Source organism: Bos taurus, chromosome 1 (genome assembly GCF_002263795.3).
Source record: "Bos taurus isolate L1 Dominette 01449 registration number 42190680 breed Hereford chromosome 1, ARS-UCD2.0, whole genome shotgun sequence".
NCBI classification, from domain to species: domain Eukaryota; kingdom Metazoa; phylum Chordata; class Mammalia; order Artiodactyla; family Bovidae; genus Bos; species Bos taurus.
The window spans coordinates 42,905,509-42,927,116 of NC_037328.1; the positions used below are offsets into that span (position 1 = coordinate 42,905,509).

Here is a 21,608-nt window from a genome sequence, read left to right on the forward strand (position 1 = left end):
TTAACTTACAGCTCCAGTTTATAAAGTTCCTGGGCATAATAGGAGTGTTTAAATCCAAACCCCTGAGATGGCTCTCTAACTTGCCTGACAAGTTTACCTGGACTCCTACAGCTGTGCATACAATTGTTTACAGTCTCCCAGCCTCGACAGGCACAGGAAGCTTAAGATATTCAAATAGCTTAGAGCCTCTTGAAGAGTTAGAAACTGTCAGAATAAAACTAGTAGAAGATTTCATTGATGAGCCAATGCTTGCTGCCAAGTTTCCACATCCCTTGTATTGTATCCTTGAACGTGTATTAATTAATATAGTTGGTATGTAGAAAAAATAAGCAGTGGCCTTGGTGTTAGCAACTTTAGACCCTTAAGGTAATAAATTCTTTCCTTTGTTGTAAACCCACTGTACCTCTGCCCTATAGGAATGCAACTTTATCTAACACCTTTGGAGGATGGTGCCAAACCTTAAAATAATTACTCTTAGAGAAAATAAGTCTTATGGTTGACAAACCTTTGTCAGAGTCATAAAATATTAATAGGCCTTCTGGCCAGAAGATGATGTAAATCACCTAAACCATTTGTATACAATAAGTTTGCAGGAAAAAAACCCTGGTTTTGATAAGGATCAAAGACTGCTGACTTTGCATGATTTCATACCCCCTATTATCTCTATGTGTAACTTATAGTATAAAAGCCCCTGTTGAATATAAAGCTACGGGCCTGCTCACCGAAGCTTGGTCTCCCCACGTCATTCTTTTTTTCACATTCTGGCTGAATACCTATCTGGAGCGTGGAGGTCCTCTGCGACCACTTATTTGCCTGGGCTTCTAAGACCCACTCGAGAAGGTGCCTAAGGTGGGGCACCTTCCGCTATTCAAGAGGGCGCCTGCAGCCTCCATGGTCAGAGCTAACCTGATTAGCTCTGGTTATATCACAGGTTATATTGATTTTCCGCGTAAACCAAGTTATTCAGCCTCTTTTCTCCACTGAACTTTCCTCCTGAGCTATCCTCATTCTATTACTCTTTATATCTTTGATGAATATTTAAATAAATCTATTGTATCCAGTTCACTGAAGCCATCTCCCCTTCGAACTCCCTGGATCAGCCGGGGCTGGACCCCAGCAGCTATGCTTGAAAAAGACCTTAACAGCCTGATCAGTGTGAATTTAAACCACAGTTCCTAGGGATTCAAATTGTCTCCAAGGAAGACGCTAGTATGTAAGTTTTATTTGTCAGTGTAGAGTAAAAGACAAGCCCTAATCAAGCAAGTTCAAGCATCAGAAAGTTGACAGGGATAAAATCTTGCAAGCTTACAGTAAGTAGTAAGACTCAAGGTGTAAGGTAGAGGTTCTCATCCTTTTCGAACCCAGTTGCCTGCTCCATGTGACCCTACAGCCAAAAGATTCTGACTAGCCTTATTCCAGGTCACACAGTATAGGTACATTATCCGTTTTCAAATCCACATGCTTCCCAGAATCCTTATGGGCTTTCCCTCCTCTATGCCCTAAAGTTGTCAACTAAAAAACATTTCACAACCTAAATGTTAACAGTTATGTTTCATTTGATGATAATTTTTAGGAGGCAGCATCTCAAGTAATCCTGAGAGAACTGTTTTGAGAAGGTGAGGGGTGGAGGTGGGGAGTCAGGATATATAGAAAATTTGCAACAAAGGGCAGGTAGTCTGAAGTCAAAGGTTATTAACAATAAAGAAAATTAGATAGCTCAAGTTAAGGAATTTAGTGCTTTTTCTATGCATGAGAAGGTGGAAGAGCCTGGGCTCACTGAAATCATTCCTGTGATATGCACCTCACCTATCTGGGGCCAGTATCCTGTGTTTTCACAAACCTGAGTTCCCTCAGGGCTCACTAGCTCACTGTCCAGTGGTGGCTGCAATCTCTGATGATTGTGATAGCCTTTGTTTACTGATACGACAGGAAATATCCCATTTATCAAAGCGCTGTTGAACATAACTGACTTCAGGCCTGCCAATAGTACATGAGTCTGCCCTTTAGTAGAGAGAATTAGAAGAGAGCCTGACATCCCTCTGGTAACTATCCTGCCTTCTAACAACACACACAGTCATAACTTCACTGTATTTACTAAATTGTACTATTTTTACCCATTCCCAAGTTTGGAGAGCCAAACTTAAGAAATTTATTATTCAAGTGACTCAGTTTGGTTACTTTCAGCTAGCTACAGAAAGTCAGGCTAATTGTTAGCAAAGTACTATATTGCAAAACAGATATGTTTGCCTTGGCTTACTTAGGCCAATTTATCGGAAATTCTAGTGGGAGTGGTTGTTGGTTTATAGGGCTTCTCAGATATTGCTAGTGGTAAAGACCCCACCTGCCAGTGCAGGAGACATAAGAGACTCGGGTTCTATCCCTGGGTCAGGAAGATCCCCCGGAAGAGGGCATGGCAACCCACTCCAGTATTCTTGCCTGGAGAATCCCATGGACAGAGGAACCTGGCGGGCTACAATCCATGTGGTTGCACAGAATCAGACATGACTAAAGCAGGTTAGTACACACAAACATGGATTGATAGCAGTGAGATTATCAAAGAACTGGAATTTTTGAGATTGTTACTCTATTTTTGACTGAGAATTTGCATTCTAAACTTTTAGGTCTTTAGAGGCAAATATTTACATGAATCATTAAAATGATTTTTAAAGCTAAATATAAGCTAAATATCCAATTCAGTGTTGATGACTTGTTCTTTTTCTTTACTGAAATAATTTCAAAATTAGTTTTTCATAGAGGTATAGATACTACCAAGTATTCCAGAAAATTTTTATAAAATAAAGAAAACCATGGTGCCAGCCCCTTAAGTCTTTCAAGTTCCATCTTTAGCTCCTCTGTAATTCTTCCCTATAGTAATATGTATGTGATACGTGGAGTTGCAGCAACCATTTTGTGACCAAGATTAAGAAAGTCCCATGAGAAATATATTTCTTCTTCAATATTACAGAGTAGTAATATTGAAGGAGCCTGGCTCCTGATGACATTCTCGAGCAAATGCACCAGCCCTGGGCTGTCTACCTTTGTAGTTGTTGTTATACAGGAAAAAATAAATAAGGTACTAGTTGTCAGACTTTGTTTTACTTGCAGCTTAAGTCTTTCTAATACTTTAATTATTCCTCCTTTGCTCAGATGCTCACCCTGGAAGCAATCAACAATAGCTAAGGGTAGGAGATAGGATCATGTTAAGACACAGGGGACCTCCCTCTATAATTAGTGTTGGAGAGAATGAGTGGTGAGTGTGGGATGTCATTTCTAGAAAAGGGGAAATATGATAAGCAAATGATATTGTAAATGCCTACTTTAGAGAGAAGTTTTTGAAGATGATTCCAGCTATTGAGCCAATGTGGATCTAAAATTAACAAAAATATGAAATTCAGAAAGAGAAGAGATAGGAGGGAATCACTTTGATCCAGACAGTTATTGAAAGAGTTGTTTCCACCAGCTTGACTGAAGCTCTCCAGATGTTCATTTGTGTGGATGCAGGAGTTCCACTTCTTTCTACCCACCCCTTCACTATCCTATGTTCTCAACATCCATTCTAGGAGGCTTAAGAATATCATGGGTCAACTGAAAAGAGGGGGCAGGGGAGTCATTTTGGAAAACGTTAGGGAAAAAGCGTGATATATGCAAGTGTCCTTTCTGTTAGGCAATCAAGGAACAATGGGCACTAGATTGCTATTGAGTAATCTTAATAAGCAGACAGAAATAAGAATAACAATAACATTGCTCCTGGGTACCTGCCCCCATGATGACTTCATGACACTTGCAACTGGTGGTTTTTGCATAAGAAATGAAAGCTGCTTCTTCCATTCATGTCATGGAGAATTCATCTCAGGTGGTGGATGGACTAGAATACTGTCTTGGAAAAGGAGAGGGTAACAGGAAGGAAGGCTAGGGGCCTCCAGAGGAACTAGGCTGCAAGTGTCAGATGATTTTTATCTCTCTCTTAAGTGTCAGGAGGGAAAAAGCTACAAGTGTCAGATTTTTTCCCCTTCTCTGTACAAATTTAAAAGGAGGTTTCTTTTAGAATTCTGTGTTGCCATGACGGTACCTAGTTCCACCTGAACTTAACTTTTCTCAAACCTTGAGCTAACCAATGTGTTTTTCTTATGGAAATATTCTTCTTAAGCTATGTTAATGAATTATGTATTTACCTTAAGTCTTATTGCCTAAGACTCAGAACCTATAGTGGCTCAACAACCCAGTGTGTTTTACCCATGGAAATGTTCCCCTAAGCTATGTTAATGAGCCTATGTATTTGCTTGGAAACCTGCCTTTCTTCAAGGTTCATGTCAATCGTTTTATGGCCCAGGATGACTCCCCTTGTGCCAGTGTTATCTCAATATGAATGTTGTGGGTGAGGGGCCTGGTGCCACTCTCTGAGTTTTGAGACATTTCCTTTCTCTAATTAGCAGCCTGCTGATAGGTATATAACTTCTTGCTAAAAACTAGCAATGGGGCACTCTTTCTGCCCTGTCTGATGTCTGTGTCACAAGCTTTCTCTCTTTTACACTTTAATAAAACTTTATTACACAAAAACTCTGAGTGATCAAGCCTTGTCACTGGCCCTGGATCGAATTCCTGTCCTCTGGAGGCCAAGAATCCAGGCATCTTTCTTGGCTCAGCAGCAATCTTTCAAAAAAATATACATCTAAAGCCTTTTAACGTAAACCCATAAACCCAAACATTTTAGTAAGTTTAGGAGTCAAGAATTAGTTTCCTTTGTTCTCTGCATCTATCTAGAGTGACCTTTTCTCCCCTATCTGTTTAGCTAGGGCCAGGAGTTGCTTCTAGAAGTGATGGGGTTGAATGAATGTAGAGGGAGAGAGAAGCACATTTGAAACAATTCCCTCATTACAGACACATTGAACTTAATATCCTGGTGGTCTGTGTAAACTGAAATGTGGGTCTAGAGAGGCATAAGGACTGAAAGGGTAGATTTATGAGATACCCATAGCTGAAATGATTAAAAGTTCACAGAATAACTTTGAAACAAAGGGATGAAGGGCTCAAAGTTAGAAGACAGGGCACCAGACACATTTAGGGACAAAAGAAACTGGAAGTCCTATGTCCCAGAAGCATGCAATGGGGAGCCAAGGAGGAAAGTGTGGCCAGTGGATAGAAAGTTGAACTTTCTGATTGGAGAGCTTAGTGCTGAGTACTGGATACTAGAAATTATGAAATCACTGGATGCCTTTGTGACAAGAGCTTCAGAAAACCAGAGGAGAGGGCAGGTAATTTAAAAGAATGCATAGAACAATAGTAGCTTGGGTAGGCACTTATAAGACTGATCTTTTGTCTAAGTTGGAAGACTTGAGCATGCTTTTGTTTTTTGCTGAGAAGAGTGAGGCAACAGAGAGAACTAAAAATGCAAGAATAGGCACCATTAGGAGACCCCAAGGCCAGACCCAAGGTTTAATTCCTTTGATCCTTTTCCCAAACTGAACCATTCAACCTCCAGTAAGAGAGCACAAAGGTCAAGGGGAATAGGAATGAGGACTGAGGGAAAAGATTAAATACTTTTGGTCTTAATATATGTAGCTTCAAGGGATCAGGCTTTCTTGCTCTAAGTATTTGACCCCCCTCTCACCCTCATTCTAACTAGTTCTGAGGCAGCCTGTCCTAGTCTCCACTTTAATCAAGAGGTTATGAGAACTTTGTGGGATAATTATTCTCAGTCATACTGAGTCCTGGTCATTCATTCTTCCTATAGACATTTATTTAGCACCTTTTATGTGCTACATTGAAAACAACCCCATAAAAGAAAGAACCACTGTTACTACCCTCACATGATGGATCAAGAAACTGAAGCTTAGGTTTAGACATAGAGCAAGCGTGGAGTTTGTTTCTAATGTTGTTTTAACGTTACTTTACTATCTGATTCAGAGCCATTCTACTAAAACAATGAGACCAGTATTTTCTAAATCCCTACATCTTGCTAGAAACTTAAGAGTACACAAAGGAGCTAATACCCTCTTCCACTCTCCTAGAAAGAAATTCCATTTGAGCCACCAGACAATCTCCTTAAATGAAATATCACACAGTCAGTACCCATTTTGCATGGTACTTTGGGATCATAAAAATGATCATGCAAACAGAAGCCAAACAAATCAATCTTAATAATGTAAAAAAAAGAACTGACTGTTCTGTAATCTTTAAAATATTTTGTCAAAACACTAAAGATTTGGTTACTGTGAGTTATAAATTAAAAAATATCAAAACTGATATTTACTTAGTTCCCTTCAAATTAAAACATTAGAAACATTCAGAAGTAAAGTGTTTTATTTCTTTGTACTTATCAAGAAATTTTGGGGAATTGCCTGGCTATCCAGTGGTTAGGACTCTGTGCTTTCACTGCAAGCACACGGGTTCAGTCCCTGGTCGGGAAACTAAGATATTGCAAGCAGTGAGGTGTGGCAAAAAAAACTGCCTTTTTTGTTGTATATCTTGCAATATGAAACAAGCATCTTTTCTATTCCTTGGTGAATTGTCAGTCTTCTTTCTAAGTTTGTATTAGCTTCTAATATTTTATCCTTGCACTTTTGGTGTTGTCAAATATTCCAAGAGTTCTGTAATCTGAAGATTTCCTGTTTGTTTCTTTGTTTACCACCAACACTTCCTCTGGGACATCTTTATCTGGCTTGTCATAACCACTTTTTTCATCTATGTCAATTAGTTAACCTTCACAAAGTTCCTGTCATGCTTAATGTTATGTGTCAACTTGGTTGGGCCATTGTGTCAAGATATTTAGTCACATCTTGAATTGCACCATCAGCTTTCACTTCGGTCTCCAGTACACTGGTTCACTCTGCACATTTTCACTTGTCGGCCTCCAAAGTCATGTGAGCCAACTCTTTAAAATACGTCTCTCGCTATGTGTATGTGTATATATATATGTAATATATGTTCTATTGACTCTGTTTCTCTGGAGAACACGGACTAACAGGTCCTCTAGCTAAGCATCTGTGTCTCGAACAGTGGCAGTGATGACATTTCCTTGATCAGCTTTTTCTAATTCCATTTATATTCAATTAGAATTTCACTTTTTGTTTCTTTACTCCACTTTCATCTCTACTGTCCAGTTATCATTTTTGTAAAATGTCACATGGGTTTATCACTGGTAGACAAAGAAGCAACATAGCTACACACTTTGCTCTCTGTATGTAAACTGGCAGCAGATGTGCAGTGGCCAGTCACCACAAACCGTTCTTTTTTTAATTTTTATTTTATATTGAAGTACAATTGATTGACAATGTTGTGTTAGTTTCAGGTGGACAGCAAAGTGATTCAGTTACATTGATATGTATACATCTATTATCCCCTTAATTTTCAAGTTCTCTTCCCATATAGGTTATTAAAGAATATTGAGTAGAATTCCCAGAGCTGCACATTAGGTCCTCATTGATTACCTGTTTTTAAAAATAATCCATCTTATTTACTTTTGGCTGCACTGGATCTTCATTGCCGCATGCAGGCTTTCTCTAGTTGCAGTGAGCAGGGGCTACTCTTCATTGCAACACATGGGCTTCTTATTGTGGTGGCTTCTCTCGTTGCAGAGCACAAGCTCTAGGCACACAGACTTCAGTAGTTGCAACACTCGGGCTCAGTAGTTTTGGTGCATGCGCTCAGTTGCTCTGTGACACGTGGGATCTTCCTGGACCAGGGATCAAACCTGTGTCTCCTGCATTGGCAGGCAGATCTCCATCCATTGTGCCACCAGGAAAGTCCTAATTATTTATTTTGTATATAGTAGTGTATATATGTTAATCCCAACCTCCTAATTTATCCCCCACCCCAGCCCCATTTCCTCTTTGGTAACCATAAGTTTGTTTTTGAAATCTGTGAGTCTGTTTCTATTTTGAAAATAAGTTCATTTGTATCATTTTATAAATTCCACATATAAGTGATATCATATGGCATTTTTCTTTGTCTGACGTATTTCACTTAGTATGATAATCTCCAGGTCCACGCATGTCACTGCAAATGGCATTATTTCGTGTTTTATGGCTGAGTAATATTCCACTGTATATATGTACTACATCTTTTTTATCCATTCTTCTGTCAATGGACGTTTAGGTTGCCACCAATAGACTTTCAAAAAACATAATGTGATTGGTCAGTGAATAGCCTGCGCATCTCTTATCTATGTAGTGATCTGTGGACTGAAGAGCTAGCACCAAGTTTGTACTTTATATATCCATCTCTATCTCTGTGTACCACATGTGTGTGTGTGTGTGTGTGTGTGTGTAGTAACTGAAATTTGAACTGTGTGGCTGGTCAACCAGTGGTACTTAACTAAACCACAGTAACTAATTAAATGTATGCATATTGAAGCCATGCAATGCAAGGACTGCTTCTATTTACTTTTGAACTAATTGTCTAGGTCCATAAATCTCTACTATGAAGGACAGTCCCTTGAACAGCAAAAAGATCAAACCAGTCAATCCTAAAGAAAGTCAACCCTGAATATTCATTGGAAGGACTGATGCTGAAGCTGAAGCTCCAATATTGTGGCCACCTGATTCAAAAAGCTGACCCATTGGAAAAGACCCTGATAAAGCTTGCAGGCAGGAGAAGGGGGAAACAGAGGATTAACTGGTTGGACGGCATCACCAACTCAATGGACATGAGTTTGAGCAAACTCTAGGAGATAGTAAAGGACAGGGAAGCCTGGCATGCTTCAGTCCATGGGGTCTCAAAGAGTCATATACAACTTAGCAACTGAAGAACAACTGTGATGGATAAGAAAACCGGTTCTCAACTGAATCAGCAGCACCCCTATGTAAAAGTTGTATCATTTTATTAACTGTTATCCTTGAAATACCAGATACTTGCTTTCTTGCCTATTATCTGTGAATAGCTGGCTGCTTAGAAAATCACATAAAAATGTTCAAATATAGAAGGTGGTTTGTGGCACAGACAACTATTTGTCCACTGAAAATCCATTCTCCAATTCTTCCTTGAATTGTGAAAGTCAAAGTTTTATTGGGCCATATAGCTTTCTCACTAAAGACTACATTCCCACCCTCCCTTGAAGATTATGGCCAAATTCTGGCCTATGGGATGTGAGCAAAATTGTTGCATGCCACTTCTGGGTTTGTCATTAAATGGAAAGGATGTGTTCTTCCCTGGCCATTTTTCCATTGGTTAGGATACAGATGGAAATGGATCAGCTATTCTGAACCCCAAATGGAATCTGTATGTTGAGTGTAGATATCAGAGCTACTATCTCTAAATAGTTATATTAGAGGGAATAAACGTCAATCTTGCTTTAGCCACTACATTTTGGGATCTGGTTATAGACATATAATTCTAACTAATGGATGGTTTCCTGTGTGGGAATACGCAATAGTGTGACATAGTAATACAGGGGATTTACATATATTTATATCACACTAAAGAGTTAATTGATTCTCTTCCCTTCCAGCTCTAACTTACAGAGGATAAAAAAAAAAACAAGGTTCTAAGTATAATCCCCTTCTGAGAAAATAAATTGAGCAGAACCTGTTGAAGACAATTAATGACGTCATGAAGCCACCACAGACAGGATGAGTAAGATCTGCTACTCTGCAATGTGCATTTGATGTTTCACATTTAGCAGTTACTGTGCACTAAGGCTATGAGCCTCTATTTCTAGTCACCAGACATGCTGGGATGGAGGCTTCCAATAATTAAATTTCCAGGAGCTGCTAAAATGTGATGAGAGACAGTTACTGGAATAATTACATAATTTTTGTGGCAAAGTAAATTTAATATAGTGTTAATCAGTTAAGTCATTGACATGGAAATACTTTATCCTAATGCAGTTCTTAAAATTTGTGCATCAGGAAATGTGGCTCTTCAGTAAGCAACAGATTAGAAAGATCTGATTTAACACGAACAAATGCGTAACACTTCCCTTGTGCCTCAGCTGGTAAAGAATCCGCCTGCAATGCAGGAGACCTGGGTTCGATTCCTGGGTTGCGAAAATCCCCTGGAGAAGAAGAAGACTACCCACTCCAGTATTCTGGCCTGGAGAGTTCCATGGACTGTATTCGTTAGTCCATGAAGTCGCAATTTCAAGTCAATTCAATGTGTAACATTTGTGTATATGCACTAGAGGGCACTCACCTACTGTTTTCTAGTTGAGCAAAATGGTTTCAAACAAGCCTATTGAAGAATTACCTTCGAATCTTGTTTAAAATGTAGACTCTTAGACTGTAAAGGAACCCTGTGAATCCGCATTTTTAGTAAGAGCTTATTATAAGGGAGCATGGTTAAGAGGATGACTTGTGAAGCTTGACTGCCAGGATTTGAAACCTGGCTTTGACACTTGTGAACTTGAGTAATTATTTAATCTCTCTTCTTTGGCCACCTCATGCAAAGAGTTGATTCATTAGAAAAGACTCTGATGCTGGGAGGGATTGGGGGCAAGAGGAGAAGGGGTCGACAGAGGATAAGATGGCTGGATGGCATCACTAACTCGATGGACATGAGTCTGAGTGAACTCTGGGAGTTGGTGATGGACAGGGAGGCCTGGCATGCTGCAATTCATGGGGTCGCAAAGAGTCGGACACGACACATATCAGACTGATCTGATATGATCTGATCTTACCTAAGTTTCCTTATCTGCCAGATGGAGTCAGGAATAGCACCTATGTCTTACGTTGTTGAAAAGATTAGAGAGTTAACCTAGAACATACAATATAATGCCTGGCAGTAAATATTCACTCTATTATTAAAAGCTTTTTGTTTGTTTGTTTTTTGTTGTTTTGGTTTTTGGTTTACCCAAAGAGTTTTACTTGGGCAGCTCTGGGGACTGGGAGGGACTGCACATAAAATAAGGTGTTGGGCCTCTTGTTGGTGAAGTGTGGCTTGTGCTAGCAACACAGGACCTGATGGGGCAGTGCGAAGTTGATCTTGGAGTAGTGGAACTGCTTGACTCCTGGTCAGCGGCACTTATACTGACTGTGGTCTCCTCCACCTTCATGATCTGTATTCAGTGTGCTCTGCTGCTGCTGCTGCTAAGTCGCTTCAGTCGTGTCCGACTCTGTGCGACCCCATAGACGGCAGCCCACCAGGCTCCCCTGTCCCTGAGATTCTCCAGGCAAGAACACTGGAGTGGGTTGCCATTTCCTTCTCCAATGCATGAAAGGGAAAAGGGAAAGTGAAGTCGCTCAGTCATGTCCGACTCTTCATGACCCCATGGTCTGCAGCCTACCAGGCTCCTCCGTCCATGGGATTTTTCAGGCAAGAGTACTGGAGTGGGGTGCCATTGCCTTCTCCATCAGTGTGCTCAGGCACCCACATCTCTGTCTGTAGGGATTGAGAGAGGGCACGGTACATGTGTACATTCCCCCAAACTTCCCATCATGTGTAGGGGAAGAAGGCACTCAGGGATCCAATGGCCACAGCATCTGTCCGCAGCAGGCACTGGCTACCAGAGCTGTAGAACCTTCAAATTCATTTTGAGGGGCAAGGCCAGAGCCTCCCAAAGGCAATGAAATCCACTTGGTACTAGCACCTCTGTTTAAACTATAGCTATAAGGAACAGCAGGCTTCCTTGGTGGCTCAGTGATAAAGAATCCACCTGCCAATGCAGGAGACTGAAATTGGATCCCTGGGTCAGGAAGATCCCCTGGAAAAGGAAATGGCAACCCGTGTCTAGTATCCTTGCCTGGGAAATCCCATGGACAGAGGAGTCTGGTGGGCTACAGTCCCTGGGACTGTGAAAAAGTCAGACACGACTTAGTGACTAAACAAGAAACAGCAGTTTTCAGGTTTAGGTGCTTATAAGTTTTTTTTTTTTTTTTCAGTAAAGATGCACATTGATATTGTTGCAAGAAGACTTGAGAACTACTCTTGAGCAACACAAGACTATTTTTAAAAGAAAAAAAGAAGATATTCTCAACATTCTACCCAGCTGGGCTAAAACTTCAGGTTCTGACCCCCAGCTAGAGTGACCACAGAATGGGAAGAACCAAAGGTACCAGATAAAGCTGGTGTTTGTATGTTCTGCCAAACAGTTTTTACTTTATTCAGAAGTCAATGGAAAGTCATCTCAGGCATTGAGGCAGAAGATGGCATGATTAGGTCTATATTTGAGATGGATTACTCTGCAAGCAGAGTGGGGGTTGGAATGTGATGGGTTACACTGGAGGCAGATGGGTGAGGGAGCTCGGGTAGATGCAACGCTTTTCCTTTTCCAGCCCAGAGAACGGTCTCCAGGAAGCATTGCAATTATCCACATTAGCGATTCTAGTATTAACAATTTGAACCTTATAAATCTTTTCTTCTTAGATGAAAATAGAGTGGAGTTTGTAATGAAGCACTCTGTGCCAACCCTACCTGATGTTTTATACACAGTATAGAGCACACAGTACCTGGCAGGCATCCTCCCTAAGTTTTGAGGCAGCCAGTCCTGCAATGAAAGCTCATTAGCTGTGCAGTCATCAAGGAAAAACTGGACCGCTTTCCACCATATCAGAGGCTGTGAAAGGACCACATTCTGTGTCTCAACTGGTGAGCCTGTCGAGGTTGGGGTAGATTTCCAGGAACTGTGGCAGCTTTGAAGTGTCTGACCTAAGAGAGATTAAAATAAACTTCAGTTCTGCTCTATCATACCCCAGCCAAAATGGGAGGCGCCGCGAGGGGGGCAGGAGAAAGTGGTGGAGGAGGAGGGGAAAACTGAAGTCACAGTCTCCTCATTGGCTTTGCCTTGAATTCACCAACACTGCTCTGCTGTCATCAAATTAGCGGAGGCAACAGTGCTTGGGGAAATAGCTACAATACATGAGTCTTTTCTCTAGTTACTGAGGAGTGGCTATGAATGATTTTATGAGAAAAGAATCTATCCCTGGGGCCCCATCTAACAGGATCAATTCCTACTTGCTCCCTCAGCCAAGTCTCATGTATCGCCCATGTACCTAGTCACTTAGTTCCTTAGAAACATATCTGTTTCTGAGTCTCTGAAAACACGCGAAATATAAAAAGATAAAACAACTCTTCCCTCTGTTAAGACTGCAGAATCAATCTTAGACTGCTTAGAGCTAGAAAGAATCTAATCCAACGGTTTTCAAGTTCGTTTTAGTATCTGATCCCTTCAGATGAAATCCGGTGAAGAAGTTCAAATAATATGTGAACAGAAAGCAGAGCTGCTTTTATTGAAAGGCATTTCTGGCTGGGCAATGCCTCTATTTTTGTCACATCTCCAACACCCTATTTTGTGAATTAATTCTTTGAACAGCCAGGACTTAAAGGAGCAAAGTCTGAAAGTCATGATGAAACAAGTTCTTCCATTTTACAGAGGACAAAAATGAGTCCCAGAGAGTTCATAGTTATTTGGTTTTATGAGGGCTCCCCAGAGTAGTCATTTGCTAAGAAACACTTGTGAAAAAAATAATGTTTTCTTGATGGATGATGACGTAGGTGCACAGATATATTAAATGCAACTTGAGCATTTATCAATGGATATTATTTTTTATTCAGCCCCTTAATTTTCACATCATATTTTAAAAGGTAAAGGAAGTGAATTTGCCATTAACCATATGAAATTTTTTGGAACTAACTGATTCTCCCTAAAGCTTACTAAGAGAAAAATTTAACCCTAAAGCTATAACCAAATGTTTGAGACTGTGAGAAAATCAGAATACTCAAAAATTAATCCAGGAAATGAGTGTATCCCACGTGTGCATGCAAGCTCAGGCATGTCTGGCTCTTTGAGACCTCATAGACTGTAGCCCTCCAGGCTCCTCTGTCCCTGGGATTTCCCAGGCAAGAATACTGGAGTGGGTTGCCATTTCCTTCTCCAGAAGATCTTCCTGACCCAGGGACTGAACCCACATGTCTTGCATTGACAGGTGGATTGTTTACCGCTGAGCCACCAGGAAAGCCCATGACACACTTTATGACTTGTATTTTTTATATATATATAGCAGCTTTATTGAGCTATAATTCACATATTATGCAATTCACCATTTAAAATATACAGTTAAAAAAAAATATACAGTTAGGTGGCTGAGATTGTGGAGTAGGAAGAGCCTAAGCTCATCTCCCACAGGCATATCAAAATTAGAACTGTTCACAGAGCAACTATTAATGAGAAGAACGTGAAGACTAGCTGAGAAGATCTTCTACAGCTGAAGATATGAAGAAGAACACTACAATAAAGACGGGTAAGAGGGGCAGAGATGTGAGATACGTGAGACCCACATTCCCAGGTAGATGACTCACAAACAGATAATTGCAGACATTCTCCCCAAGGAGCTAGGAGTCTGAGCCCAATACAGAGCTCTAGGCCTAAAGAATCCTAAACAGTTGGCTTGGAAGGCCAGTGGGGTTTTATATACATATATGTGGTATATTCGACCACAAAACCCATCTCAGTGAATTTAAGAAGACTGAAACTGTATCAAGCATCTTTTCCAACAACAATATAGGACTAGAAATCAACTACAAGGGAAAAAAAAATGTGGAAAACCACAAACACACATAGGCCAAATAATATGCTACTAAACAACCAGTGGGGCTTCCCATACGATGTAGAGGTAAAGAATCTGCCTGACAATGCAGGAGACTCAGGAGACACGGGTTCAATCCCTGGATCAGAAAGATCCCCTGGAGAAGGCAATGGCAAGCTGCTCCAGTATTTTTGCCTGAAAAAAATTCCATGGACAGAGAAAACTGGTGGGCATGAAAACTGATTCACAGGGTCACAGAGTCATATGCTACTGAACGACTGAGAACACACAACCAACCAATGGATCGATGCAGAAATCAAAGAGGAAATTAAAAAAAAAAAAAAAAACACCTGGAGACATGAAAATGAAAACAATGATCCAAAAATCTGTGGGATGCAGCAAAGCAGCGCCAGGAGGGAAGGTGATAGCAATACAACCCTTCCCTAAGGAAATAAGAAAAATCTCAAGCAATCTAAACATACACCTGAAGGGACTAGAAAAAGGAGGACAAACCAAACTCAGCTGAGAATGTTTCCTTTAAATCAAAGGTTAACCAATGTAGTTCACCATTGTAACAGAATAAAGAGAAGAAAAAAAACCCATAGAACTAAACAGGCGACGATAAAGGCATTTGATAAACTTCACCATTTATCCGTGGTTTAAAAACCTCTGTGGTACAGCCACACTGGGAAATAGTTCAGCACTTCCTTATAAAACTGAACATGAAACCACCATACGACACAGCAATTTGCACTCATGGACATTTATCCTGGAGAAGTGAAAACTGACATTCACACAAAAATCTATACATAAATTTCCAGAGCAGCTTTATTTGTATAGCCCCAAACTGAAACAACCCAGATGTCTTTCAATGGGTGAATGTTTGCACAAAGTGTGATATATCCATACTAAGGAAAGCAGTAAAAAAGAATGAACTCTTTATCTGTGAAACAACTTGGATGAATCCCCACGGAATTATATTGAGTGAAAAAAAAAAAAACAGTTCCTGAAGATTGCGTACTACATGATTTATTTGATTTGTATAAAATGTTTGAAGATGAAATTTTAGAAATTAAGAACAGATTAGTGCTTCATAGGAGTTAGGGAAAGAGATGTGCATACACATGAACAATCTTTGTGGTGATGAAAATGTTCTGTATTTTGACTATGGTCAACTTACATGTGATGAAATCACACAGAACTAAATACACATGAGTGTATAAGTGTATAAGTAAAATGGAGAAGGAAATGGCAACCCACTCCAGAGCTCTTGCCTGGAGAATCCCATGGATGGAGGAGCCTGGTGGGCTACAGTCCACGGGGTCGAAAAGAGTCAGACACGGCTGAGTGACTTCACTTTCGCTTTCACTATAAGTAAAATGGGAGAAGTCTGAAAAAGATTGTGGGATTGTAATGTCAAGGTCCTGATTGTAACATTACACTATATGTCTGCAAGATGGTACCATGGGAAGAAACTGAGTAGATGGTACAGACTTTCTCAGTATTATTTCTTACAACTGTGTGTTAATCTACAAATTACCTCAAAAGAAAAGTTTAATTGAAAAAACTTCTCCTAAAAATCTAGTAATAGATGAGAACTTCCAAATCTAATCAACAGTAGTTCTAAAAAGCATGTAACAAACATACTTTTGGGGAAAATATTGAAAGCTTTTCTTGAATATTAAGAACAAGATAAATGCCTGCTTTTCCCCATTTTTACCCGGCACTGTATTAAAGGTTGCAGCTACAGAATAATGCAAAAAAAATTAAATCTAAGTTATAAGGGCAGGAAAAGAACTAAAATTACTATTAGTCACAGGTCATATGGCTGCATATGTAAAATTCCAAAAGGAAGTACAGTTAAATTTCAGAATCAATGAATGTATTAGCAAAGCTACAGGAAAAGTCAATGTATAAGACTGTGTTATGGTATTCAAAAATCAATTGTAACATTAGCCAAAAGAACCCCAAAATATTTAAAATATGGCATTTAAAATAAAATTAAACACATGAATAAATCTACCAAAAGATATGCAAGGCCTCTACACAGAAAACTATTAGGATTATTAGGAAAAATTGTTGTTCAGTCATGTCCAACTCTTTGTGATCCCATGGACTGAAGCATGCCAGGCTTCCCTATCCTTCACCATCTCCAGGAGTTTACTCAAACTCACGTCCATCGAGTCATTGATGCCATCCAACCATCTCATCCTCTGTCGTATACCACAGATGTTTTTAAATGCCCATATTATAAAGTGGTCAAGTTCCTAAGTTAATCTATGGAGCAGGTGCAATACTGATCAAAATCCCAATGAATTTCTGTTATTGGCTTTTCTGAAATTGACAAGTGGTTCCAGTGTTCTTGCCTGGAGAATCCCAAGGACGGGGGACCCTGGTGGGCTTCCGTTTCTGGGGTCGCACGGAGTCAGACACGACTGAAGTGACTTAGCAGCAGCAGCAGAGAGGTAAGGAAAGACAAACTGAAGTTAAAGAACATCATGGAAAGGACTTCCCTGATCATCCAGAGGCTAAGGCGTCACACTTCCAAAGCAGGCAGCCCAAGTTTGATCCTTTGTCCCGAACTAGATGCCACATCTACAACTAAGTTCACACGCCACAGCTGAAAAAAAGAACCTGCCACAAAGAAGATCTCGTGTGCCACAACTGAGACCCAGTGTAGCCAAATAAATTAAATTTTTTTTAAATCATGGGAAATATTGCTCTGAGAATTAGTTAACAGAACTACTTAAAATATTAAAATCTTATAGAAGTTAAAGGAGTACAATTTGTTGTTGTTCAGTTGCTAAGTCATATCTGACTCTTAGTCGCAACCCCATGGACTACAGCATGCCAGGCTCCCTTGTCCTTTACTATCTCCTGGAGTTTGCTCAGACTCACGCCCATTGAGTCGGTGATGCTATTCAACCATCTTGTCCTCTGTTGCCCACTTCTCCTGCTACCCTCAATCTTTCCTAGCATCAGGGTCTGTCCCAATGAATACAAATTTTGTGCAATACTGGCACAAAAAAATGGACCAAAAGACCACTAAAACAGAAGAGAACATGTAGAAACAGGCAGTGAATAGATGGATACACAATTATGACAAAAGTGGAGCTACAGAGAAGTGGGTAAAAGACAGTCTTTTCAGAAAATAGTGCTGGATCGATGTGTAAATTTTCTGTAGCTGCCATAACAAATAACCACAAACTTAATGGCTTAAAGCAACACATTTATTATCTTACCATTATTTAAGTCAGCATTCCAACATAAACCTCACTAAGATAAAATAAACGATTGGCAGAAACGTTCTTTTCTGGAGGCTCTAGGAGGGAATTAATTTCCTTGCCATTTCCAGATTTCTAAAACCACTGGAGAATCCCAGGGACGGGGGAGCCTGGTAGGCTGCAGTCCATGGGGTCGCTAAGAGTCCGATGCGACTGAAGTGACTTAGCAGCAGCAGCAGCAGCAAAACCACCCACATTCCCTATTCTACATTGGCTTGTGGCCCCTTTCCTCAATCTTCAAGATCAACAGTGTTGCATCTCTCTGGCTTGTTCTTCACTAATTAAATTTCCCTTTGACCGCAGCCTGGAAAGATTCTATTTTAGAGCTCTATTTGGTTAGGTTGGGCTCAGTCAGATGATACAGGATAAACTGGTCATCCCAGAGTCACATCTGCAAGGTTCTCTTTGCAGCAGAAGGTAACATTATTATGAGGCTCCAGGGATCAGAACCAGGACATCTTTGTGGGGTCCTCATTCTGCCTACCACAGTCAACTAGATACTCTTTGTAAAAAATAAGAAAACTTCCTTCATCACTCATCAAATACAAAATCAATTCCAGATAGGCCATAACTCTACATGTGAGAGTTTGAAAAATTAAACTTCTGGAAGAAAATATAGAAAAATGTTTTCATGATATTGGGGTGGTGAAGGATTTCATGACCAGAACAACAACAACAAAAAAACACCTTAAGATTGAGAAATTGATCTAGATTAAAGTTAAGAATTTTTCATCAAAATCTCCTAAAAATAATGAAAATGCAAGCCACAGAGTGGGAGAAGGTATGGGCAATACACATCATCAATGAACAGCTGTGTCAAAGTTTGGTTCCCCTGAAAGCAGAACCTGAGAAAAAGGCTTAGTACAGGAGCTTCCAGGGATCCATCGTGTGTGTTAGGCTTCACAATAAAACAAGTTAACACCAATAAAAACAAAAGTCTTAAATGTAGTAGCTAACATTTATTCAATGCTTTCTATGCACTAAACTCTGTTCTAAGCATTTTATGCAAATCAACTCAGTTAACACCTAAGACATGCCCAGAAGTAGATGCCTTTATGGGCTTCCCTGGGGGCTTAGACGGTAAAGAATCTGCCTCCAATGCAGGAGACCCAAGTTCAATCCCTGGGTCGGGAAGATCCCCTGGAGAAGGGCATGGCAACCCACTCCAGTATTCTTGCCTGGAAAATCCCACGGACAGAGGAGCCTGGCAGGCTACAGTCCATGGAGTCGCAAAAGAGTCAGACGTGACTGAAGCGATTTAGCAAGCAAGCAAGATGCCTTTGTAATCCCTGGGGAAGGACACTGAGTCACAGTGTAGTTAATGTCCTAAAGCTACTAGGCACGGTTTGTGATGGCAGGGATTGTTGCCTGTTTTGTTGGCTGCTACATTCCCACTGCCTGGAAAAATGCCTCTTCATTGAATAAAGTGGCAAAATAAGATTCACACCCATGCTGCCTTTGGCAAATCTTGCATTCTTAACCATGACACAGAACAGCTCATAATGTTATTCACTTAAAATCTCCTATTCAGATCCAGAGTGTAAGAATGAAGATAATAAAAGCACAGAAAAATTAAAATTATTTTTTAATTTAAAAAATAAGTTTTTATTTAAAAAATAAAGATACATTTAAAAATAAAGATACAATTTAAAATCCATTCATCTAGATTTCTTAGAAGAAAGGGGGATGGGAGAAACCAAAGGCCAGAAGAATGTTTTCAAATACTTTTCTTCCCCACAGGTTTGTTTAAGATCATATTCCCGTCTTTGCCAGCCAGCATTTTAGCCCTTGCCAATGAACTTCCCAGATCATGGAAAGCCACCTCTTAACCCTTTTCCCAAGACCTGAGCCTAATCCCAACCCTCTCTCAACTGAAAGACATGTTCGTGTTGACTGTCGGTTCAGCAGTTGTGTTTCTAGCCACTGAATCAAATTAAACTGAAATCAAAACCAAACACATGTTCCTCTAAGAAACAGCCAAGACTTTCACGCTAAATACCAAACATTCTCCCCGCCAGCAGTTCAGGCGTTCTAGCACACAACTTTAAGACGTTAACCAAGAATTGTCCAGACTACAGATCATTGCTTGGAAAATTTTCATTGCTACTGGTGGCGATGATGTGTGTGTGTGTGTGTGTTTAAAACCAATGTAGAAAAGTTCATGCAACAATGTGCTCCCATTTTAAGAAAAAATGATTTCAGTATAATTTTGTACAATAAAGTCTCTTCTGAGAGATCACAATTTTTCTTCTGTTGGATGATGTTTTTGGTGGTCAAGAGAAATATTGAAAAGTAGTATTCTTTTTTTTTTTTAATGAAATGGGCATTTAAATGAACCATAAATCAACATTGGTCAATTGAAGCTATGGAAGTGACTGTTACAATGACTTTATTATTTTTTTTTAATATTGGTGTAGATCAACAATGTCTTGTTAGTTTCAAGTATATAGTAAGGTGATTAACTTATACGTACATATATATTCTTTTTCAAATTCTTTTCCCATTCAGGTTGTTACAAAATATTGAGTAGAGTTCCCTGTGCTATACAGTAGGTCCTTGTTGGTTATCCATTTTAAATATAGCAGTGTGTACATGTCCATCCCACACTCCCAAGGTTTTGGTGCTTATGATAATGTCTCCAAAGAAACTATGCAGCCTAAAATAATAATATATCACTACTCTTTGTACATTTTACTTTCTATGAACTATATTTATGTGCATATCCATTTTCATATCAAATCATCAGATCAGATCAGTTGCTCAGTTGTGTCCGACTCTTTGTGACCCCATGAATCACAGCACGCCAGGCCTCCCTGTCCATCACCAACTCCCAGAGTTCACACAGACTCATGTCCATCGAGTCAGTGATGCCATCCAGCCATCTCATCCTCTGTCGTCCCCTTCACCTCCTGCTCCCAATCCCTCCCAGCATCAGAGTCTTTTCCAATGAGTCAACTCTTTGCATGAAGTGGCCAAAGTACTGGAGTTTCAGCTTTACCATCATTCCTTCCAAAGAAATCCCAGGGCTGATCTCCTTCAGAATGGACTGGTTGGATCTCCTTGCAGTCCAAGGGACTCTCAAGAGTCTTCTCCAACACCACAGTTCAAAAGCATCAATTCTTCGGCACTTAGCTTTCTTCACAGTCCAACTCTCACATCCATACATGACCAAAGGAAAAACCATAGCCTTGACTAGATGGACCTTTGTTGGCACAGTAATGTCTCTGCTTTTGAATATGCTATCTTGGTTGGTCATAACTTCCCTTCCAAAGAATAAGAGTCTTTTAATTTCATGGCTGCAGTCACCATCTGTAGTGATTTTGGAGCCCCGAAAAATAAAATCTGACACTATTTCCACTGTTTCCCCATCTATTTCCCATGAAGTGATGGGACCGGATTCCATTATCCTCGTTTTCTGAATGTTGAGCTTTAAGCCAACCTTTTTCACTCTCCACTTTCACCTTCATCAAGAGGCTTTTTAGTTCCTCTTCACTTTCTGCCGTAAGGGTGGTGTCATCTGCATATCTGAGGTTATTGATATTTCTCCCAGCAATCTTGATTCCAACTTGTGTTTCTTCTAGTCCAGTGTTTCTCATGATGTACTCTGCATATAAGTTAAATAAACAGGGTGACAATATACAGCCTTGATGTACTCCTTTTCCTATTTGATAGGAAATTTTCCTATTTCCTATCAAATCATAATGCCTGTTTATTATTATTTCCTTGAGCCTATTAAAATACATGATTTCTATTTTCCCAGAGGTTCATATACAGTGTTTTTTTTTTATTCAGTCATAAAAAACATTTTTAAAAACTAAGATCATGGCATCCAGTCCTATCACTTCATGGCAAATAAAAAGGGGAAAAC

At 39.9% G+C, this 21,608-nt stretch overlaps 1 long non-coding RNA gene and 1 other non-coding gene across 7 annotated transcripts in view; one reads left to right on the forward strand and one right to left on the reverse strand.

The window, feature by feature from the left end:
- The first annotated feature begins 2,294 nt into the window (after positions 1-2,294).
- Positions 2,295-21,608, forward strand: part of LOC100848540 (uncharacterized) — a 50,026-nt gene continuing 30,712 nt past the window's right edge. For all 6 annotated transcript variants that reach the window (XR_009494871.1, XR_009494870.1, XR_009494869.1 and 3 more), the window contains exons 1-2: positions 2,295-2,514; positions 11,814-11,983. This is a non-coding gene — a long non-coding RNA (uncharacterized lncRNA). The remainder of the gene's footprint in view (positions 2,515-11,813; positions 11,984-21,608) is intronic.
- LOC112448314 (small nucleolar RNA SNORA68) lies at positions 11,442-11,578 on the reverse strand. The gene has a single exon (XR_003036680.1). It is a non-coding gene; the product is annotated as a small nucleolar RNA SNORA68 (small nucleolar RNA).